Source organism: Diceros bicornis, chromosome 9 (assembly GCF_020826845.1).
Source record: "Diceros bicornis minor isolate mBicDic1 chromosome 9, mDicBic1.mat.cur, whole genome shotgun sequence".
Classification (NCBI taxonomy): Eukaryota; Metazoa; Chordata; class Mammalia; order Perissodactyla; family Rhinocerotidae; genus Diceros; species Diceros bicornis.
Genome location: NC_080748.1, coordinates 20,199,354 through 20,224,844, shown reverse-complemented (window position 1 = coordinate 20,224,844; position 25,491 = coordinate 20,199,354). Strand labels below are relative to the sequence as shown.

The 25,491-nt window shown below is 34.8% G+C and overlaps 1 protein-coding gene across 4 annotated transcripts in view; it reads left to right on the top strand.

The window, feature by feature from the left end:
* The window catches only part of TRPC4 (transient receptor potential cation channel subfamily C member 4), a 222,152-nt gene that overhangs the window by 23,393 nt on the left and 173,268 nt on the right, over positions 1–25,491 (top strand). The window lies entirely within an intron of this gene.

Sequence of the window (25,491 nt, the reverse complement as noted above, 5' to 3'; positions counted from 1 at the left end):
CCACAGTGGGGGTGCTTCCCGGTTCAGGGCCCCACTCCTCCAAGGAGGCTGCGCACCTGTGGGTGGCTCCTGGGAGGCCGTGAAGCTGGCGGCTTGTGCAGGCGGTGTTTTTTCTCTCCAGAAGAGAGTCTCTGCCTCTTCCACCTCAATCAGGATTGTCCATTGGCGCAGGAGTTCCTCTTATCCAGTTTTCAGTTCTGTCTCAGGGGCAATTTTTCCACAAGTAGTTGTAAATTGGCTGTGTCCACGGGAGGAAGTGAGTTCAGAGTCTGCCTATGCCGCCATCTTGACTTCCCCCCTACACCACCTTTATTTTTTAAAAGGGAAAAATAAGGCACTCAGGAAGCAAGTGATTTGCCCAAATTCTCACAGCAAAGTAAACCAGTTTATTGCCTTCGTCACTTGTTTCTAGTTATAGTGATGGGTATCACAATCATCCTTTCCCTATCTATTGACTCACTCCTAGGCTATTCCTATTTCTGTTGACATATATGTTTAGCACAAGGTAAAAATTTTTCTTGCATATTCTTGATTAAATGCACACTTATTATGATCCACTGTAAATTACCTGTTATTATATATAATTAAGCACACTTTCAGCTATTTTTTATTTTATTCTGTATTATTTCAAAAGTATTTACAATGCATCACTTCTAACCACTGATAGAAAATTTTTGCTTTTTTAGTGTATAGTATTAGGTGGGTCTGTCTTGAATTCCACATTCAAGCTAAATTAATTACTTGAGTAGCAAAATTTCCATTAGGAGTGACTCTGAATTTGTAGAGAAGGAAATAGTTTTCCAGCCCAATACTTGACTCTGTAGTGATCAATATTCATATGGTTATTATAATGCAAAGGAATCTTATCGGTTTCCAACTCTAGAATCAAACTTTAGATAAAGACAGAAGGCCCACTTTGGTGACAGAACCTACTGGAAATGTTATAAAGTTGAAAATATATAAGTAAATTTATAGCGCATTGAAGTCAGGAGGTGGAAGTTAAAATAAGAACAGAACACTAAATATAAATTTATGAATATTATTTAATAATATCCTAAAATATACAATAGTTTGGATCATATGAAACTGTATATGATCTTTTTTTTTACAAAAATGACAACTTCATATGATTTAACCTAATACTAAAATAATCATGAGCATTAGAGGGAAGAAGAAGGATGAGAAGAGATGGTATAAGTAAACTAGGTCCTTATCATTCATAGGAGGACATCAGTAGAAAAGTGTCTAAAGAATCACATAAAATATTTTTCCTACAAAGTTTATGCTTGCAATTATTAACTTTCATATACCAATAAAATTCATACTTGCAACTGTTTAAATATTTTTTCAGCTTTATTGAAGTATAAAGTAGAAATTTAAGGCAAATAGAATTATAAGATATTTAAAATGTACATTGTGGTGATTTGATATATGTATACCTTGTGAAAGGATTCCTCCCATCTAGTTAATTAACACATCTAACACCATACATATTTATTTATTTGGTGAAAACATTTAAGTTCTACTCTCTTAGCAAATTTCAATTATACAATACAGTTTTATCAACTATATTCACTGTGTTATACATTAGATCCTCAGATCTTATTCCTCTTACAGCTGAAAGTTTGTACCCTTTTACCAACCTCTCCCTATTTTTCCCCACCCCCATCCCCAGCCCCTGGCAACCGGTTTTCTATGAGTTTGACTCATTTTTAGATTCCACATGTAAGTGAGACCATACAGTATTTGTCACTCTCTGTCTGGCTTATTTCACTTAGCATAATGCCCTCAAGGTTCATCCATGTTGTCTCAAATGGCGGGATTTCCTTCTTTCTCATGGCTGAATAATATTCCATTATATGTATACAGTCATGCACGGCATGATGGTGTCTTGGTCAATGACAGACCACATATGCAATGGGGATCCCATAGATTAGTACCATATAGCTTAGGTCTATAGTAGGCTATACCATCTAGGTTTGTGTAAGTACATGTAAGTTGCCTAATGACACATTTCTTGGAACATACCCCTGTGTTAAGTGACACATGACTATACATATATATATAACATAAGGCATACATATTTATATATATATATATTTATATATATATGTATATATACACCACATCTTCTTTATCCATTCATCCATTGACAGACACTTAGGTTGTTTCTATATCTTGGCTACTGTGAGTAATGCTGCACTAAACATGGGAGTACAGATCTCTGTTCAATATCTCCTTTTCATTTCTTTTGGGTATATACCCAGAAGTGGGATTGCTGGATCATAGGTAGTTCTATTTTTAATTTTTTGAGGAAACACCTATTTTAAAATAAAACTTCTGATGTCTTCTTTGAATAATACTTGCATTAAAGATTTCTCATTTTTAATAATCTTCATTTGCACTATTGCCTTTTTAAGGCCTATTGTCTGAAATAGCTAGAAATATTTTTTACTGTAGTACAAGGTACTTAACAGCAGTGACAATGAAAAAGCAGAATTAAATAATTGATGTGATTTCTTCAGGAATCAACCTCTATTTTATTTTATTTATCTTCCCGGCATTTTCACTGACATAACCTGTCAAGAAAATTGTAGAGTAAAACAAAAACATCAAAACACAAAAAAATGCATATTATTTTCTGCTTGCAAAAATTCTGCTTAAGGAAAAATTTATGTCTGAAAATTAATTATTGATGATCTGACTAATAAAAAGATCACATTTCAGACTCAAATCTGATTGTTCTTACAGTAAATTACCCTAGGCGGATGGAATACTCTGGTTGATGGAATATTATGGTTAACAGCATTTGAGAAAAATAATAGCATGATGACACACTTTCACAATATCTGTCGTTTGAATTGTGCTAAACGACCCCAGTTGTTTGGGAGGCAGTGATTAAAAGCCTCAGATGTGATGTTACATAGACCCCAGTTTGAATCTTGACCCTCACTTTCACTAGCTAGGTAACCTTGTATAAATTACTTAATATTCTAATTCTCAGGTTTCTCATCTATAAACTGAGGATAAAAATCTCTAACTAACAGTATAATCAGGCGCCACATGATGAAGTTTCAGTCAGTGGTGAACCGCATATACGACAGTGGACCCATACAATTAGTAGCATCTAGCCTAGGTGTGTAGTAAACTATACCATCTAGGTTTGTGTAAGTACACTATAGGATGTTCACACAATGATGAAATTACCTAACGATGCATTTGTCAGAACGTGTCCCCATCCTTAAGCGATGCATGACTGTACAGTTGGTAAGATATGTAAAACAATATATCGCAGTGCCAGGAATATGATAATTCCTCACTAAGTGGCAGGATCATAACTAATAATTTATTACTGTAACTGAATTATGAAAATTGAGTTATAGCTCATGGGTTGTTTCTAAGTCAAGTGATTAATAACCTTTTCACTGAAATCACGCTCCTTCTCACTAGTGGTTAGATGTCCAAGTTAATCCTGTATATGCCTGCATCATAAAACAAATAATGCCCTTGACCCTAACCACATTATTTGGGCTTTAAAGAGAGAGAGATGTGATCAGAGTACAATTTTGGAGGCCAGGAACTCATGGCCTCTGCTTTAATCCTTCCCATCTGTTTTGTAATGGAGCAAGGACTTCTCTGAAGGGAGAGAGTGGAGGAAAAGAAAGCACATGACAGCTCCAGGAGAGAGTGTGCAGAGCTGTAGGGAACCAACACATCCAGTTGGTGGAAATCCCTGGAAATTCTCTTGGTACTGGCCTAGCAGTTGTAATAACAATACTAATACTACTAGTTGTTAAAGATTCAAAACATTTCTGCATATTACCTTATTTAATTCTTGAGCCAGCTTTGAGATAAGTTCTGGTAAGATCTTAACAGATAGTGACTAAGAGCATGATATCACTTACCAGGATATCCATCTCAGCTCTGTCACTATTTGTGTCACCTTGGATAGGTTCCTCATTGAATTTAAGCCTCTATTTCTTCTTCTGTAAATAGAGTATTTTTGATAATTATAATCATGGATAAGGGCACCAGGACCTTAAGTCTCAAGGCCTTGCAGCAAGTATGTGCAATATGAATCTTGAATATGAATTCAATATGAAGAGAATATGAATCTTGGTTTGTATATTCTTAACTTCCCTTCAATGCTTCTCTGTCTGTAAGAATAAAGATATACTTAAAATGTGGCACATAAAGAAGTGGATATTGTCTACATATTGATTTGTGTCGGGGCAAAGAAACGGTAAATTGAATACAACTGAGTCATTTTACTACTTTCTCTTTTCAGAGATAAAAATTCTAAATTTTTAGTTTACAAGAAAAAAATGAGGTACCAAATCATCTGAGTTATTTCATTCAACTGACAAATATTTGAGTAATTACTAAGTACAAGACAGTATTTATCTAGGCTATGTAACCCAAGATCACTTAAGAAAAAAATATCCGAGACTCAACTTTAACTCTGTCATTGTGACTTTGCAATTTTGTATTTTCTTTAAAAAATTGGTCTAGCATGTATCAGTGGTTGTCAAACTTTAGGGTATATCAGATTGTTTGGTTATGCCCCAGAGTTTCTGGTTCAGTGTGTCTGGGGCAGAGCATGAAAATTTGCATCTCTAACAAGTTCCCAGGTGATGTTGATGCTGCTGATGACACACTGAGAACCCCTGGTCTGGATCGATGGTTCTCCATCTCCATGTTATAGTGTTCCTCTGTGATCAATGTAAAGTTTGGTGCAAATGATTCATTATTAAATATAAAGTAGCAGTGTTTGGAAAAGATATAATTAAACAATAGAGCATATTTACCCTAATAATATCACTCCTAATATATAAATCAATGTCCTGGGAATTGTGCATAGGAATATGCTGCACATATGAATGCCATTCATCTTGTGCGTTGATTTAAAAAATAAGCTTGAGAGTAGCTCGGCTACAAGCATTTAAGTTATCTTCCAGTTTTTTTTTGGCTTTACTTGTCACTGTCATGTCAAGTTGTTCGGTGAATTCTAGTAGCTATAAGAGGTAGAGCAAAGAGGTGGGACAGAGTGTGCAAGAATAAGAAACCCATGGTGTTTGCACACCATCGCAAAGATGCAAGAGCAAGAAAGGGTAAGTGTTGTAACAAATTTTGGACAAGAGCACAGGTGAAGCATTTTGCATTTAATGGAGAGAAACACCTTGAAGCCTCTAATACTAGGGAGAGGGATGGCTGTCGACGAAGGATATGGGACAGCCATAGGCCGTATTTTACAGTGAAACGTAAAGCATGGTTGCTTCCTGAGAAGGAAGGAGTGGAAATTTTTAGGAGTCATAAGTGAAAATTAAAAGCTTATGAGAGTCACCCAAAAGAATGGAAATCAGCTGACTGAAACAAATAAAAGTATTGACTAACAACTTTGAGAAGATAACTGTCGTTAGAAAATGGATTTCATAGTGCCAAACATTCCCATGTAGTTTTTGTTTTGTTTTGTTTTTCCAGAAATACCAAATATATAGGATATACAATTAAAAAATCAGAGAATAGGATTTATCCAGGACTGATCCAGATGTGGTAGAGAAACAAATGTGTATCTTCAGTCATTTTGTACTTATCTAAATATCCTATAATGGAACTATGTCAAAGACAGGGCTCAGAGGCAAAAACACTTAACACAAGAAATATGATAAGACATTCTTGCACATCTTAGAATTTAACTAAGAACTGATGAGGAAAACAATCTATTTCAATGTAACAGTGTTTGTGGTTTAGAGGTAGTAAAAAATAATTTCCTTGAATTGATCATTTTTGACCCACTATCAGTAACATAATTCATATTTAAATGCAAACTCAATGGGCAAAGTTTTGATTTTTTAATATATTAAGTAGCAACCTTTCTTAAATAAAAACGTAAAATAGTCAAAACCATTTTGGAGTACATCTGACAAACTATTCAAAAACAACATATAATTTAAGATAGGAAACAGTAAGAATTTGGAAGGATGGGTCAGAGTAACAAAATTGAATGTTTTGTCAATATTGTACTCAGAATCTTTGAAAATCAGATAACTATGTAGAAAATATATGAATCATGTTTATCTTTTAGGTGAAACTTTTGCTAATATTTATGCAATGTGGACTCATATTGCAGTATCAGTGATGATACTGTCCAAGTCTCTAAATCTTCTAGGTGTAACTGAATTTTTGAAGAATAACGCCTTGGGTAGAAACGTGAAATATATTGACTTTATCATTAAATATCCCTCAGCTCTGCTGTGCTGAACTCCTTTTTCCTACTGGGAAATGGCAATATAATTTTTTAAGTCACATTCGATTATTCAAGCAGTGTAGTTCTGATTTCCAAGATTCAGTCATGCTCACTTTCTAATGTCAATTTTATATCCTATTCACTTAAAACCCTTTCTTTCTTCAAAAGAGCATTTCTGTGAGTTATGGCTATTAGGCAAATGTGTCTTTTTTTTTTTTTAAGTTTGTTCAATAATTGATTTTATGCTAAATATGTGTTCATGCAAATATTTAAGTCCAAATACAAAGTTGAATAATGAAGCTTCCTCTTTACTTGAGTATTTTGAATTTTAAAAGATTCAAGCTTATACCATGATTGCTAGTTGAAATTAATAGTATCCATTTCATCTAAATGTACTAAATTTATGAGAGAAATGCAAGCATAACGTGAAGATAAATAGTATTCCAGTAAACAAAAAATATCAATATATTATGATTTATAAGCTCAGTTATAGAAAATGATATTCAAGTGTAACCTACATATTTAGCGCTTTGTGGGGATTTCTTATTTAAAGATAGAGGCATATAGTCAGCCTACTCTTTTTAGACAAAATACAAAGAAAATAAGAAAAAAATTTAAACCACAACCTCAGTTTTTGTTGAAATTAGAAAATAGTTGAAAAGAAAGCCACAAGGGTGGAGGAAGCAGTGGGGACTCAGCAGGATGCCACTGAGAGAAGACGACAGCAACTGATCTTGTAATCCAAGGTCATGAGGATTCACACCTATGTTTTCTTCTAAGAGTTTTATAGTTTTAGCTCTTAGCATTTAGATCTTTGATCCATTTGAATAAAATTTCTATATGGCGTGAAGTGAGGGCCCAACTTCATACTTTTGCATAGGGATATCTAGTTATCCCAGTTGAAAAGACTATTTTTTTCCATTGAATTGTCTCCACACCTTTGTCAAAAATCGATTGACTGTAAATGTATGGGTTTATTTCTAGACTCTCTTTTCTATTCCAATGACCTACATTCTATCAGTATTCCAGTACCACACAGTCCTGATGACTGTAGTTTCGTAGTAAATACAGAAATCAAATAGTGTGAGTCCTCCAACTTTGTTCTTTTTTATCAAGATTGTTTTGGCTGTTCTGGATCCCTTGCATTTCCATATGAATTTGACAATCAGCTTGTCAATTTCGTCAAAAAAGTCAGTGGGGATTCTGATAGGGATGACGTTAAATATACACATCCATTTGGAGATTATGCCATTTTTAACAACATTAAGTCTTCCAATTTAGGAATACAGAATGTCATTCCATTTATTTCAATCTCCTTTAATTTTTTTCAGTGATGTTTCATGGTTTTTAGCATACAAACCTTGCATTACTTTGTTAAACTTGTACCTAAGTATTTTATTCTTTTTTTTTCTTTTTGGTGAGGAAGATTGGCCCAGAGCTAACACCTGTTGCCAATCTTTCCCTTTTTGCTTGAGGAAGAGTGGCTCTGAGCTAACATCTGTGCCCATCTTCCTCTATTTTGTATGTATGATGCCACCACAGCATGGCTTGATGAGTCGTGTAGGTCCCAGCCTGGGATCTGAACTTGTGAACCCTGGACCGCCAAAGCGGAGTGTGCCAAACTCAACTACTGCACCATTGGGCCAGCCCCTGTATTTTATTCTTTTTGATGCTATTATAAATGGAATTGTTTTCCTCATTTCGTTTTGAATTATTTGTTGCTGTTGTATAGAAAAAGAATTGATTTTTATGTATCAATGTTGTATCCAGGAACCTTACTGACCTCTTTTGTTAGCTGTAATAAATTTTTTTGTGGACTCTTTAAGATTTTCTATATACAAGATTATGTCATCTGCAGATAGAGTTTTACATCTTCCTTTCCTAAGGGATGTGTTTTATTTATTTTTTTTACCTAATTGCTCTGACTAAAACCTCCAGTATACTGTTGACTAGAATGGCAAGAGTGGACATCTTTGTCTTGTTCCTGATCTTAAGGGAAAGTGCTCAATATTTTTCTAGTAAGTTAAGTACAATGTTAGCTATGGGTTTTCATAGGTGCCCTTTATGAGGTTGAGGAAGTCTCCTTTTGTTCCTAGTTTGCTGAGTGTTTTTATCATGAAATGGTATTGAATTTTGTCAAATGCTTTTTCTATGTCTATTGAGATGATCAGGTGTTTTTTGTCCTTTATTCTATTAATTCGTTATGTTACATTGCTTGATTGTTCATATGTCGAACCAACCTTGAATTTCTAGAATAATCCCACTAGGCCAGGGTGTATAATCATTTTTTTTTAAGTTGCTAGATTCAGTTTCCTAGTATTTTTGTTGATGATTTTTGCATCTATATTCATAGGAGATATTACTCTATAGTTTTTTCTTGTAATGTCTTTGTCTAGTTTTGATATCAAGGTAATGGCTTCATAGAATGAGTTGGCAAGTGTTCCTTCTATTTTTATAGAAAAGTCTGTGAAGGATTGATGTCAGTTCTTCTTGAAATCTTTTGTAGAATTTACCAGCGAACCCATCTGGGCCTGAGCTTTTCTTGGTGAAAGGTTTTCTTTTCTTTTTTTTTACTAATTTAACTCAATCTCTTTACTTGTATAAGTCTATGAAGACTTGATACTTCTTCTTGAGTCAGTTTTGGTAGTTTGTTTCCACCTAAGAATTTTTTCACTTCATCTAGGTTATCTAATCCATTCGTATACACCTGTTCCCTTTTAATGCTTTTTAATTTTGTAATGTCAGTAGTAGTGTCTCTGTTTCATTCCTTGATTTTCGTAATTTGAATCTTCTCTCTTTTTCCCTTGGTCAGTCAAGTTAAATCAATGTAATTTGTCAATCATGCTGATTGTTTCAAAGAAACAACTTTGGTTTTGTTGATTCTCCCTATTGTTTCTCTGTTCTCAATTTAACTTATATCCACTGTATTCTTTATTATTTACTTCCTTCTGTTTGCTTTTGGTTTAGTTGTCTTATTTTTCTAGTTTCTTAAGGTGTAAGGTTAGGGTCTTATTTAAGATCTTTTTTAGATAGGCATTTACAAATATAAATTTCCCTCCAAGCATGGCTTTTGCTGCATCCCTTGAGTTTTGGTATATAGTGCTTTCATTTTTGTTCCTTTCAAAGCATTATCTAATTTCTCTTGTGATTTCTTCTCTGAACTATTGATTATTTAAGAGTGTTTAATTTAATTTCTATATATTCGTGAATTTCCCAGATTTTCTCCTGTTATTGATTTGTAATTTCATTCCTTTGTGATTCGTTAACCTTTGTTTGGAAAGATATTTTAGGTAGGTATAAAATTCTAGTTTTACATTTTTTTCTTCCTGTTTTTTGGACATGTTGCTCCACTGTCTTCTCACTAGTATTGTTTCCAATGAGAAATCTGCTATCATCTCATATCTTTGTTTCTCTGTACATAATGTGTCTTTTTTAGGGGAGATTGGCTGTTTTAAGACTTGTTACTTTGTCTGTGGTTTTAAGCAATTTTATTATCATGTGCCTCGGTGGAGTTTTCTTCATGTTTCCTTGCTTAAGGTTTATTGAACTTCTTGGCTTTGTTGATCTAGAGTTTATATCAAATTCCAAAAAAATATTTTCTATTATTTTTCCAAATATTTTTAACTCCTTCTCTTTCAGATGCTCTAATTAAATGTACATTAGAATGATTGGATGTGTCCCATAGCTCACTAATGCTCTCTTTCAATTTTTTAAAATTTCTTTATTCTCTATGTGTTTCATTTATATAGTTTCTATTACTATGTCTTTAGGCTCAGTAACCTTTTAGCGACATCTAATCTGCCATTACTCTCATTCAGTGTATTTTACTTTTCACATATTGTAATTTTCATCCCTAATTTTAATTTAGTTCTTTAAAAAGTCTTCCATGTCTTCTTAACTTTTTAAACATCTGAATATAGTTATAATAATTGTTGTAATGTGTTTTTTTTTTTTTTGCTAGTTATAATGTCTTTGTGAATTTTGGGTCAGTTCTGATTCATTGAATTTTCTCCTCATCATGGGTCATATCTTCCTTCATATTTATGTGCTTGATAATCTTTGATGACTTCATAGACATTGTAGGTTTTACTTGGTTCGTGGCTGGAAATGTTTCTGTTCCTGTACATACCCTGGAGCTTTGTTCTGTGACATGGGTAACTTATTTGGAAACAACTGGATCTCTCTGGGTCTTGATGTTAATATTTGTTTGGTAGGACTAAAACAGCATTTAGTCAAGGGCTAATTATTTCCTGCTGCCAAAGCAGGACCCTTCTGTATAGTCTTCCTAAAGCCCTGTGAATTATTAGGTTTTCCACGGTAGATGGAAAACCTGACCCAGTACTGTGCCGGGGACTGTTCCCCTTAATGCTCTGTGATGGTTCTTTCCCTAGCCTCAGGTAATTCCTCGTATGCATGTGCTGATGAGTACTCTGCTGAATACTAGAAGCAGAACCTCTTCAGATAATTAGATTACTCTCTTTGTGCACCTCTCTCGTTTCTTATACTCTATCCTGTGAATCCTAGCTGTCTTGCTCTCTCCACACTCTCACCTCTGTCTCCCCAGCAGAGGGAGTCTGCCTTGCTCCACCTGGGTTCCCCTTCCTTGCATCCCAGCCTGGAAAGTTTTTCAAGTCAGCAGCTGGGGTACATGTGGGTCCATATGTTCCCCCCATGAGTCAGGGATCACTGTCTTTTGTTGATGATGTCCAGTGTCTTTAAAACTGTTTCATAGATTTGTTTGTCTTTTTTTCTTGTTGTTGTTATTTCAGATGGGAATGTATTCTCTTGGTTGTAATCATAATTCTATGAACGTATATTTATTTCTACTTTAGCATATTTTAATATTGTTATTGAAATGTTTGTTTTTGTCAAATAGCTTTTCGTTTTCATCTTTACCATCTAAAGTATCTTATTAAAACAAGGAGTTAAATATCTATTGATAATTCAGGACAACTATCAAACTTTCTTATAGTAATGTAGGTAAAGTAGATAAAGAAATTTTAGATGACATAAGTAACATATTTGAAAGAGGATTTGTGGATATTTAATCCAGAGTGCTTAAGAAAGCATGTAAATGTAATAGGAAGTGGTGACACTAGAAGAAAGAGGAAAGAGATAATATGTATGATATTTTAAATAAAAATGTATTATAATAAAAGCATATAGACTATAAGGCTATAATTTGGCATACAAGGGATTAAGTATATTTCATGTAGAGCTTTAATATTGGGAAAAATTTTTGAGATCAGCTTGTTGGAAAAGCAAATTGAAGTAATATGTTTATGCTTTTTATAAAGACAACCAAGGTATACATTGATGGGCAAATAAGATTGATATGAGAAACAGAAACTAATTCAGTAAGTGCGAGTGTAACAAATTCTAAAAACCATGGAAATAGTATGTTAGATCATCACAAATCAAAATTTTAAAAGTTAATTTTATACTAGGATTTTAATTTTTAATTATTTTCACATTATTTAAGATTATGGTTCAACTAACTGCAGTGTAGAATTTATAGAAGAAAGGGGTCCTATGGTGACAAACTGTATTTTTATTATTAACGAGAGTGAACCCTTATGTCCTGCCACCTATCAAAATTTTAATTAATGTCCTGGAACAATGAGAATTTAGTTGGTTTGATCTATAGTGATTGCTAGTGTTGAAATACAATGTGGTAATAAGACAATAAGTATTATCATTGCATGGCAGTGGGAGACAGATCTTTTGTGTCCTAATCATATCTGCCTATCAGCAATATTGAAAATCTATCAGTTCCAAAATATCCTCAAGAAGATTATAGAAAAGTATTATTAAAATGTACAATTTTAATATAACTTTGGTTATGTAATGGGAAATATCATAATAAAATTATATTGCATCTTTTTTTTTTGAGGAAGATTAGCCCTGAGCTAACATCTGTTGCCTATCCTCCTCTTTTTGCTGAGGAAGATTGGCCCTGGGCTAACATCCGTGCCCGTCTTCCTCTAGTTTATATGGGACGCCATCACAGCATGGCTTTGATAAGTGGTGCGTAGGTCTGCGCCTGGGATCTGAATTGGCAAACCCCAGGCTGCCCAAGCGAAGCATGCGAATTTAACCACTACACTAGCGGGTTGGCCCCATATTGTATCTTAATTTACAAAACATTTTTAAAGCATTTGGTTTCTCCAAAATGGACTCAGGTATAATAAGGTGGGACTCTTGATTTTCAACTAATTAAAGCAGCAATACTTCTAACATGATTTAAATTTCACAAATCATTATTTTAACCAGAATGAGAAACACCATTAACCTCAATTAATTAGATTTGTCCATCTTCTGCCGTGTTTTCTCTGCAAGGCATGTTGAGAGATTTGCTTGCATTGCAGAAATGTCTTTGATAGGAAAATTGTTAATTAATTCATGTCCGATCATAGTCCTTTTCTGTTGCAAGTCCAGAAGACCTTGCCCAGTAATTGATCCATCTTTGGCCATAGTAGCTGTAATATTGACGTTTTGGAAGCAAAGGCCTGAATCTGATCTCCTATGGTGAACTTTTGGGTCTAAGTTCTTTCAGGCTATATAACTAGATTTTATTTATAAAATAAATAAATTTTAACTAATTTCTCATTTTTACTCCAAATTCCGTATGGATCCACTATGTTGAACCTTCTGGAGCCATGGGATTCTGCCTGCTTTTTTTAAGAGCCTGTAAGAGCTAGTTTTTACCTTTTGTTGCCTTAGTTTTTCAACGGGGTCCTTTTCAAACTATGAATTGGGTCAGCATATAACCCCTTTCTTGAGCATTCTGTGTCTATGCCCCCTTAAGACTGTTTAGATCTTGTGTTTGCAGTTTGGGGTAGGAGGAATTATTATAGAGGTATTTTTTTTTTAATAGCACATAAATAAATTATTCTGTTTTAAAAAAAAAACTGAAGGACTTTGCTACTATGAAGTAAGCCTTTTGGTAATTCTTTTCATCAAAATAAGATATTTTCTAGAAAATAACATAAATGCTACAGTTCCTCTGAAAGAATCATTGGAAAAAAGTAAAAAATCTACAGAATGAGGATATAAAAGTTACAAATGTAACATCTTAGGGGAAGAGCTTTTCTATTGGTTATATTAAAGAATCTGAGCTCTTTATCACACATTTTAGTTATTCTTTTTTTTAATTGAGACGTAATTGACATAACATTGTTTAAGGTTAAGGGACATAACGTGTTGATTTCATACATTTGTATATTGCAATATGATTACCACAATAGCATTAGCTAACATCTCTATCATGTCATATAGTTATCATTTCTTTTTTGTAGTGAGGACATTTAAGATCTAGTCTCTTAGCAGCTTTGATGTATATAATACCATATTGTTGAGTGTAATCACTATGCTGTGCATTAGATCTCTAGGACTTATTCATCTTCTAGTTGCAAGTTTGTACCCTTTAACAACATCTCCCCAATTCCTTTACCCAGTAGCCCGTGGTAAGCACCATTTTACTCTCTGTTTCTATGAGTTCAGCTTTTTTAAATTCTACATATTTGTGAGATCATACAGTATTTGTTTTTCTCTCTCTGGCTTATCTCACTTAGCACAATACCTTCAAGGCCCATCCATGTTGTCACAAATGACAGGATTTCCTTCTTTCTAATGGCTGAGTAATATTCATTGTATAAATATACCACATCTTCTTTACCCATTCATCCATTGTTGGACACTGAGGTTCCTTCTATATCTTGGTTATTGAGAATAATGCTGCAATAAACATGGGAGGGCAGATACCTTTTTAACATCCTGTTTTCATTCCTTTGGATATATACCCACAAGTGGAATTGCTGGATCATATGGTAGTTCTATTTTTAATTTTTAGACAAATCTCCATACTGTTTTCCATAGTGGCTGAATCAATTTACATTCCCACCTACAATACACAAGGGTTCCCTTTTCTCCACATCCTCATCAACACATGTTATCTCTTGTCTTCTTGATGATATTCATTCTAACAGGTGTTAGGTGACATCTCATTGTGGTTTTGATTTGCATTTCCCTGATGCTTAGTGGTGATGAGCATCTTTTCATGTACCTGTCAGCCAACCCATGTTCATGGATCAGAAGAATCAATATTGTTAAGATGTCCATACTACCCAAAGCCATCTACAGGTTCAATGTAATTTTTATCAAAATTCCAATGACATTTTTCATGGGAATAGAAAAAACAATCCTAAAATTAGTATAGAACCACAAAAGACCCCAAATAGTCAAAGCAATCCTGAGAAAGAAGAACAAAGCTGGAAGCATCACACTTCCTGATTTCAAACTATACTAGAAAGCTTTAGTAATTAAAACAGTGTGGTACTGGCGTAAAATAGACACACAGAATAATAGAATAGAATAGAGAGCTCAGAAATAAGCCCCGTAAGGTCAACTAATATTTGATAAAAGACCCAAGAATACTCAATGGGAAAAGAATTCTCTCTTCAACAAATGGTATTGGGAAAACTGGATAACCACATGCAGAAAAATTAAGTTGGACCACTGTCTTACACCACTCATAAAAATTAACTGCAAATTGATTAAAGACTGAAGCATCAGAGCTGATATTATAAAACTTTTGGAAGAAAACATAGGGAAGAAGCTCCGTGACATTGGTCTTGGCAATGATTTTTTGGCTATGACATAACAAGCACAAGCAACAAAGTGAAAATCAACAAATGGTACCCATCAAACCAAAAAGCGTCTGTACAGCAAAAGAAACAATCAACAAAATGAAAACGCAGCGCATAGAATGGGAGAAAATATTTGCAAACCACATATCAGATAGGGGGTTAATATCCCAAATATCTATCCAATGATTTAAAAATGGGTGGGGGGAGGAGGAGGACAAAAGGGATAATTAGGCACGTGTGTGGTGATGGATTGTAAGTAGTATTTGGGTGGTGAACATGAGAACATGATGTAATCCATGCAGAAATAGAAGTATAATGACGTAAACCTGAAATTTACACAATATTATAAACCAATGTTACCGCAATAAACCAAAAAAATAAAAAATAAAACAAATAAAAATGGGCAGAGGAACTGAATAGACATTTTTCCAAATAAGACATCCAAATGGCCGACATATTATATTCTGATATTTACCTTGGTCCGTAAGAACTTACTCTGAATCTTCCAAAGACTGAAAATGTCTTGTTCTCTACTCTGTACACTGCTAGTGTGATTCTATCAATTCACCGTTTAGAGTTTGAGGAAAATCAGGGCTAACATATAAAAACCTTTACCAAAGACTCCTTGTTATATGACTTTAGTTAAAGTTGGATGAACCTGTTATCTGATAAGAGAAACAAGTTATATAAATTGTGAAACATAAGTCAATCCTCTTCACCATAATAAGAAATGTATAGCTTTAAAAACTTAAAAAAAAACAAAAAACAAAGAACACTCTAAAAGGTATGATCTTTTTGAGAATCTTGCCACTACAATGTATGAGCTCCACCCAACTGGATGGCTGTTGCAGGTTGGGCTCTCTGTTACACATACTCTGGAATGGAGGCTATGGCATGCTAACATTTTTTAAGCAGTCCCTTTGGAATCTATACCCGTGGAAGGCAGAGAAAGGAAGCAGGATTGGCAAGAGCAGGTTCTTGAGCTGTGGTGCAGGTTCAAGGGTAACCTTGACTGATCTCATAGGGTGCTCAGGGAGTAGCCAGACTTCAGATTTAGCCAGACCCAGGACACAATGACTGGACTTTCTACTCCTGCACCAATTAATCATTTGATGTGTCCCTACCTCAACAAGTGTGACCTTGGACAAGATGGTCATCTGCAGCTGAGGCAGTCCCTGAAGGGGTTGGTATCTGAAAGCTGTCTCCTGTCCACATTGTCAACAGTTAGGCATTAAAGCCTTCACTGAGGAGAGATCTGAGTGGTATATCACAGTTCTGCCAAAATGTTTTGCCCACACTCTTAGCCACAATTATAATGAGCTCTCTAGAGTTATTTAATCATTAATGTGGAGCACTCCTTTTTTTCTATGTTAGACATTGTACTAGGTACCATTTCCCCCACTCCCAAAGATTCAAAAAGCAAATAATAATGTAATTTTCTGAGACAAGCCTGCCAGTGTTTTCATTTTCATTTCAATTTCATTAAAGACCTTTTAAAGAGCCATGGACTTTTGCTGTTTCAGTGAAATTTTTAAAAGTAACATTGAGATGATAATTTGGAAGCATAGTTTTGAATTCACGGAACATTATTTCTTTCATAGTTATGTTCGTTTCTTCCTTTGAATCTTGAAGAAAGAGAGCAGAATCTTAGAAATGTTCTCTATATAAGTAGTAGAAGAAGAAAAGAGGTGGATGTGAGAAGAACAGGGCCTTTTAGTACCTGTCAGACTGAAAGGAGTCTGTAATCAGAGAATTTATGACACCTCCTGTGACCAAAAGGGTGTCAGAGTCTTCTTTTGAAAATAAGTAAAGATCACATGTACAAATCAACAATTTGCAAACCTAAATTTACATCATTTAATTGAAGATCTCAAAATATAAATTTAAAGGGCTTTATAAGCCTTCCATTAATCACCTTAGGCTAGGTGCTTTTTTCTACTTTAAAACAGCCTGTGATTTATTTTAGAAACAGAATTGACACAAGTGAGAGCAATAGTGGTCATGATTCATCTTGGAAGGATGGAGAGGTTTTAAATCTCTGTTTGGTTCTCTTTTGGTATGTCAGTGCAGTAGACAGCTGTTGGGCTAGCGTAAGTTGATTTATTCCCTTTATACTTTATAGTGGGTTCAGAGCAGAGCCTTTTATATAATGAGATAGGTGTGACAGAGGACGAGGAACCAAAGTGTCTTGTCCTCAAGTAGTTTGTAGTGTTTCACATTGTTTTATATTGCTGATTTTTTTTCTTAGAAAAGATCCTAGGGCCAGCCCCATGGCTTAGCGGTTAAGTGCACACGCTCCGCTACTGGCGGCCCAGGTTCGGATCCCGGGCGTGCACGATGCACAGCTTCTCCAGCCATGCTGAGGCCGTGTCCCACATACAGCAACTAGAAGGATGTGCAACTATGACATACAACTATCTACTGGGGCTTTGGGGAGAAAAAAAAGGAGGAGGATTGGCAATGGATGTTAGCTCAGAGCCGGTCTTCCTCAGCCAAAAGAGGAGGATTAGCATGAATGTTAGCTCAGGGCTGATCTTCCTAACACACACACACAAAAAAAGATCCTAACATTTATGATTATGACTCACGTGTAATTGGATGAGGTTCTTGATTTTCAACTAATTAAAGCAATAATACTACTATTATTAGTATTATTATTTTGCTGACAGAGACTGAGAAGTGAGTGTGACACTTTTAAACATCCATATTTTAGGAGACGGTTTGCTTTTGATCAGTTTCCAATCTAAATGCGCAAATGGAATGTTTGCATAAGATTCAGCAGCCCTTCTGCGCAGATGTAGATGTAGTTATGAGCGTTGATGGCGATCAGGAAAGGTTTCAAAGCCTGAAAGAATTGTTGTAGCATATTACATAGAGATAGAGAGAGAGGTAGAGATAGACAGAGATAGAGACAGAGACAGAGACAGAGATGAGAGGGAGAAATGTGTTTGGCTTAGTTTGATATCTTAATCAAATATGGAGAAAGGGCAGGGAAAGAAGTTGGCATGTGTAATAACTATAATTTTTTCATAGAGCATCTGAATTTATAAGGTGCCTCAGAAATCATTTTTCTATAAATTGATTTGAGCAATTTTCTGCAGTTTTCTTCATGGACATTATTAAGGTTGGAATTTTCATTAGACAGTTCCCTGGGAACAGGGACTTAAAATCCCAGCCGTCTTGGAGAACAAGAGTGGAGCATCGGTACGTCCTGATGCTCCAGAGAGGGAAGAGGCTAACAGGGTGCAGGGCAAGGGTCCAGGAGCCATGGGGCCAGAGCCTGCGGGAGCGGCATGTGACAGGATGACACAAGGGCTTATGTTTAGATTCGGCGCTAGTAGGAGAACGTATTCTATCCTCCCCCTCTCCCCGATTAATCAGGTAAAACTGAGAAAAGCAATGACTGTAATTATCCTGCTAACCTCTCACTTTGGCTCTGAAGACAACTCAGCCTAAATTAATTCTCTTTTTACTCCCAAACACGAAGCTTTCATAGGTTAAGTACACTGACTTGAGAGGTTAATGGAGACAAAAGGAAGCAGTTTTCAGATACACTGTCACTGAAGTTGCCAAAGGAATTATTCATTGATTGTGTTCTAAATGCCCAGGATATATGGGTGCAACTGTATATCTGAGCTTCTGTGGTATCGATAAAGGTTTGGTGAGGTACCAGTAGATCTGTGGGGAATAATAACAATAAGCTCCCCAGATGTTAGCCTATTGTTTTCTTTTGTCTTTAACTAAACTGGGTAATTACCTTGTTCTGTACAGCAATATCAAGAGGCTACCTTTTGATTTGTGCTAAAATTGAAGTTAGCATATGGAGATCACACTGTGGAAGATATTCCCATTGGCAACAGTGCAATGTTTCAAAGATGAAGGTGGAGGGAAAAGTACACTTGTTAACTCTGAGCTGTGATATCTTAATTGTTTTGTATTTTTATATACTAGCAACATTGTATGGTTGACTCCTCTGGCACTTTCTTCAGAATCTTTCCATATTTTCTATATAGAAGGTCTTTTGTCCAGATAAATGTCTGTTGGGCTTATAACTGAACTCATCAAACTCAATCAAGTCATCATTCTTTCTGTCAAACTTCCTTTCCATATTCCCAATATTATACTATAAATTTACTTTCTCTGGCTTTATCGTATTCTTACTCTACCCTAGTTTCAGTGACATTTCTGATTTCTCCCAGTTTTATTTAGGAATACATTTACCTTGATCTCAAGAAAAATGTGTTGTTGTTGTTTTCTCAATAAGACAGTATTTAAACAGTGGAATTTCTCACAATTAAGTACATCAAGAAGAGCTCTACACATAGGAACTAACAAAGATTTCATTCTTAGGGCATTGAGTTGACATTAGGTTGGCTTTTTTGACTTGTTATCATGATGTTCACTGTAAAATACAAAGTGCAAGGCCCTTGACAGGAAATTTTAAGTCATAGGTTTTAGAAATTTGGATCTATTTAGTAATATCTAGACTACCTTACTGTTATTCAGACTCCCAGCTAAAAAAAGAATAATCTTCCAAAATAGTGCCAAGCATACCCTACAAAAGAACAAAACCTCAGGGTCAGATACTATTGAGAGAAAAGTCCCTCTCCAACCAAGCCCTAGAGCCTTGTGCCTGCTGGAGGCATTATATAAGTAGGCATCCTTACTGTGAATGGAAAAGAAAATCATGAACATATATTTAAAGGAATACAGGTCACTAACTCAAGAATCCTCCAATCAAGCCTTTACTAAAAGGAGACAAAGTGTATATATAACATGGTACCAATAGTAGTAGTAAAAATATGTTTACTTTATTGTATAAGCAGATATGTAATTTTCCATTGATGGAAATAGGTTGCCTTTAGCACGTTGCATTGTCAGAATTTGTAATATTAAATGCACAACCCAAAGACAACACTTCCTGACTGTAGAACAAGAAGTACTAATCAGTAGTATTCATTATCTCATATAATAAAAATATTATAAAACATTTTCAGTAGGAGCTATATTAGGAATCCAAATTCTTTCACACAGAGTTTTCTAAGGGGGTTGGATAGGAAGATCAGTATGTTACCTTTCAGATATGAAGTTCTGTGCTCTATTTATGATATATTTATCATAATCTATGCCATATAAAAATAAAATCAACAGCTTGAGACTATCCAAGTCTTTTTTTGACAATTAAGAATCATATATAATTAATTTCTCATTTACAGTTTGTTATACAGTTCTTAGTTGTTAAGACACGGCCTTGTGGAAATATTTTAATTATCTTTTATGTATCTTTATGTGTGAAATCATTTGGACACATTACTCCAAAATATGTTCCTCTTCTCGAAAATAGATATACTTCTTCCTGGGGTTGTTAAAAGAATTCATATATGTGAAAACACTTTGAAACAGTAAGGCATTATGTATATATTAGCATTATATCTGCATTTGTTATTCACTCTGCCTATTATAGCACTTTTCAAATTACCAAATATAATCTTACGTACTTTTTAAAATCCTCAATCATTTTATTGTTATTATACAAAGTGAAATTTGAAGAAATGTAAAAACACTTTGTAACCTATAAAATGTGATGTAAACCTTTTCGGTTAAAGTTATTTTTCAATAAAAGTAATGACCCTTTGTAAATCAGTCATAATCTCTTTTTTTTCTTTTCATAAGAACCTATATCTGCTCTTTGTAGTTCTTTTCAATTTGTATTGAAAAGCAAACACAGTGTAGGAGTAAGGCGTATGGGGTTTGGAGCCAGACTGCATGGGTTCATACCTCAGTTCTACCACTTACTAGTTGTATGATCTTAGGGAAATATCTTAATCTCTCAGTTTCCTCATCTGTTAAGTACTTATAACAAAGTTACTTTCTCTTGGAGTTGTTGTGAGAATTAAATGAGATGGTGTATATAAAGCACATGGCAGAGGGCCTAGAACATACTAAGTACCCAGTGAATGTCAGCTTTCTTTACTGTGGTCCTTCTCTGGAAGTTTTCTAATCAGTTCCCTCCTCCAGTATAGTCCCTACTTCCTAATACGTAAAGGGTTTCTTAAACATCTGGACCATCGAGAATCTTGCTACCTGGATTTAACCTTCCAGACAATTTTGCATTCGCTCATGACTTTGTGGCCTTTAGACTGCAGTCCTCAGGAGCCACACTCCATCAGCTAGAAGAGCTTGAAGTCCAACTTAGCAAGATATGTATCTTGATGGCCTTTTTGATGCCTCCCTGCACACATCTCAGATATTTCTCCAAGATCTCCAGTTACATTGAACCCAAAAGGAACAAGCCCAGCTCCTTCTAGTCTTGGATCCTTGGCCTTCCTTCCTTCCTCTGTTGGTGCCTCTGTTCCCTTTGATCTTCCTAAGCTCACTTCTCTTGTCATTCAGATTCTGGTAAACTTCCTCCAACAAGGTAATGGGACTAACATAACCACACAGGTCCTAGGTATCACGTCACCAATTTTATTTGTCTGCACTTCCTGATGATCTTCATGATTATTTTGTTGTATTTGTTCTGTTCCTATCTCCCCATTATGAGATATAAGTTCCATAAAAGCAGTGGCCATATCTGAATTATTCACTTATCATAGTATTCTCAGCATATTATTCAGTGTCACCTACTAACTATGCAATACATATTTATTGAATGCATAAATGAAAAGAATGTATTGCTTACTTCAAATAAAATGGCAGAGCATTTTTAATATATCCAGAATATCTTTCCCACATTTCTCTAATTGTCCAAATTGTACTCATTCCTTTTTTGTGAAAATCTTTAAGTCTCACACAAGAAAAAAATTAGTCCGTCTCTCCTGTGTGCCCCTGTAATGTAGAGCTCCCTTAGTTGCAAAGACCTTTGTCAGATCTGATTTTGTAAGAGGGACTGCTTAGGTGCTTGGCCCATATTGGGCTCTAGAATTGATAACAATTTTTTGATAGGGTCCACCATATACAGCTTGAGGGAGATTCTTTTGTTTAGATTTTTTTTTTAAATGAGTTGAGAATTATTATCTTCACATTATGGGAAAAAAACCTGCATGTGTTTATTATATAGCTAACAAGCATATTTATATATTTAAAAAACATAAAAACATAAAATATGTACTGGTTTTAAACATTCAATTACTTTTAACTAAAAACTTGGAGGAAGTCTTTGATAAATGTGACAAAATGCAATATTTCTAGTGAAGTCTAGATTCTGCTTTTGACAATCTATTTATCATAACTTGTTTATCCGCTTTAGTGTTTCATGCAATTCTGCTTTGGAACAGTCTCTTCTTTGTCTAGAGGTTTCTAACACAAATTGTAAGAATACTTAATCACCACCTGCTCTTGTAAATAGCTCAAGTGCACAGTCGTCATTCATTCATTTTTTTGACAAAACAAAACCGATTATTATAGGATAGGTAGTGGGAATACAGGGAGTGGCACAGCAGTCCTTGCTGTTACAGAGAATGTATTAAGGTATGGTGGGAGAAAAAGATAGAAAAACAGTGAATACAATGGACATTTTAAATGATCAGAGAATCTATTTGCTCAGAGAAGTATGAGACTCTAGCGGCAGGGAATGGAAATGAAAAACCTTCCTAAACCTGCCATTACTGGGGGTAAGGAGGGACAGGAAATTCTTCCAAGAGTAGGTGATGCTTGAGTTGAGTCTTGAATTTCAAGTGGAGATAACCAAGTTGACCAAGTTGAGTTCGAGATAACCTTGAGCAATTGTATTCTTATAGCCCTAGCTATTGACCAGGAGTGCCCAATGCTGGAGCTGCCAATACATTTTCTACAAAATACTGGCTTTCTATTTTTCCCAAACTGTCTTTCCCTTCACTGTATCTATTTTATGTGCAAACATCGTGAGCACTCTCTTCATCCAAACTTTGTTTCAATGTTGAGATGATTTTAATGTTTCTGATCTTTGGCAGGAAGAGAACAATTTCCAAATAGATTCTACCCTGAAAACAGAACCCCATTACACAAAAGTTGTTGACACTGAGAGTCTTTCTTTCTTACACACTTGAAAGTCTCTTTAGAATTTGTTGATTAAGTACTCCATGACTACTCCATGAATCCTCATGGCCACTTCCTTTTGTATATGTCCCTAGAAAGCACTGACATATAGATATTTCTTTTCAGGAAGGACCATGCCCTATCCATCTTAAACTTTACTAGCACATTGTCAAATACATATTAAAGTCTCAATAATGTTCTTCAAGTGAATAAATATCTCATTTTACCAAATGCCAAATTAATATATTTTACAACAAATATTAATTGGTTTTCGTGCACCAAGATACTCAATAATATTGTCATGTTATGATTTGGGTTCGAGGGTGTTTCTTCATCATTATTAACACAGCAAGATCACTTCACTTCATTTTAGGGATCTAGCATAAGCTTTACATCTTTTGTGCCATAGAATAATTTATTAATGGTAAATCTCCCTTGGATTATGAAAATTAAAAAATAATGAGAGTGGTAGAGAAGAAAGGAGATGATCTGAATCAAGTTGGAAAATAACATTTTGTATATATGTTACAAGGCTGAGACACAAAGAACTGTACACAAACGCTGTACTCTGGCTGGTAAATTTGTTTCTCACAGGAGTATGGTCTAGCAATTCTGAAACTATTTTACGTGTATACTGGGGTTCAACAGATAGGTTAATATGTTGTAGATAAATGAGAGGTAGGTTTCTGATTGTCAGAAAAAGAAGTTACAAATAAGCAAAGGGAAATACTAGAATGAACATCAATGATACCTCAGTAGCAACAAGTACACCCAGCCCCCAGATATTAATTTCTAAATATCATGCTCCAGTAAAAGGGACTGGGGCTCCTCTGAAAAACAGTCGCTTTTAGGACTGGGACAGGCAAAATACAAGATTAGCCTGTAGCATCTTGTACTGTCAGAAAGTAAGGAAGTACTCAATAAATAAATAAAAGGATGAGAACATGTCAAAAGAACACAGCAGTCCACCTTAAAGAGCTCCCAATGACCAAAGCTGAAACAGTTTGAACAACAAAAGAAATAATGATGTATTCTAACTCAAAAATAAAATAAATATTCACAAATTCATAATGATATAAATAAATGATTGGATAAATAAATAAATAGGGGTAGAAAGGACAAATTTTCCTTATAGTAGAATTCCAAGTAATAAATGTAGAAGGAATGAGAGAAATAGAAAATCACCACAGTAATAATTGCTGCAGGCAGGATCCACAGATGGATGCTGAAATAAATCAGTGGGCAAAACTTCAAGGAGAAAAAGGATATTTGCATTACCTCCCCTCAAAGTATCTCCCCAAGATATTTATTAATTATTGTGGTGGTTTTAACATATGTCCAAAAACTCTTTAATAATCCTCCCTGCAGGCAAAGCTTAATTCCTCTCACCTTGAACATGAGTTGGACTTGTTGATTTGCTTCTATCAAAGAGAAGAGAGTGGAGGAAGCTGGCAGGCATGACCTCATCAAGTGGTCAAGGTTAACATCATCAGTAATAAGTCATGTTGAAATTATACAGTGATACAATGTATGGCCACATCACCTCTGTGGTATTCTTTCCCCAAATCCATAACCTCAGGCTAATCATGAGAAAATGCAGACAAACCTAAATTGAGGTATTCTACAAAATACCTGACCAATAATCTTCAAAAGTGGCAAGGTCTTGAAAGACAGAGAAAGATTGAGAAACTGTCACAGATTGGATTAAGGAGACATGATGACTAAATGCAATATGGTATTCTGGATACCATGGGTGCTGGAAGAGAATGAGAATATTGGGGGAAAAAAATGGCGAAATCCTAATCAAGTCTGTACTTCAGTTAGTAGTATTTTACCAATGTTAATTTTTTGTTTTTGATAAAAGATCACGCTCTTGTAAGATATTAACATTAGGGGAAGCTAAGGGAACTCTCTGCACTGTCTTTGCAACTCTTCCGTAAATCTAAAATTATTTCAAAATAACAAGTTAAAGAAAACAATGGAAGTGTTTTAAATCTAGTTCCTAGCGTAGATTGGGCATTCAACAACACTTCTAAAATGAATTAATTAATGTATTTGATAATAAAAAATTTACGTAGCTATAGAATTATCTTCATTGATTTATATGATTCCAGAACTCCCCTCTAGTCAAATCATTTCCTCTAAGTATACATGGGGTTTTTATGATTCCATCCTTTCGCTGTTTCCACCTTCCAAAAATGACTTTCTATTTTTTCCCTACCTGATACATTTTTTCATCCTTCAAAATGCAGGTCAAATATTACCTTTCTGTGAAGCTTTAACGTATCTATAAATCTTTCTAACTATATTTTTGCACTCATGATATTACACCTGATATTTTATGTGGTTTTCTCACCATCTAAAAATATGAGCTTCCTAAAAGGAAGAGCCTTATCTTTATATTTTTTAATAATCAGTTTAATGCCCAAAGGCAGTAGAGGTTCAATAAAGTTTCCATGGATGAATAAATGAAAGAATAAATAGCTGATTGTTCTAAGTATCTGGCTTAGTTATTATACTAAATTATGGGATATTGGAATAAAAGATTCATGTCTGTATTTATTATTTTTTTTATTCCTT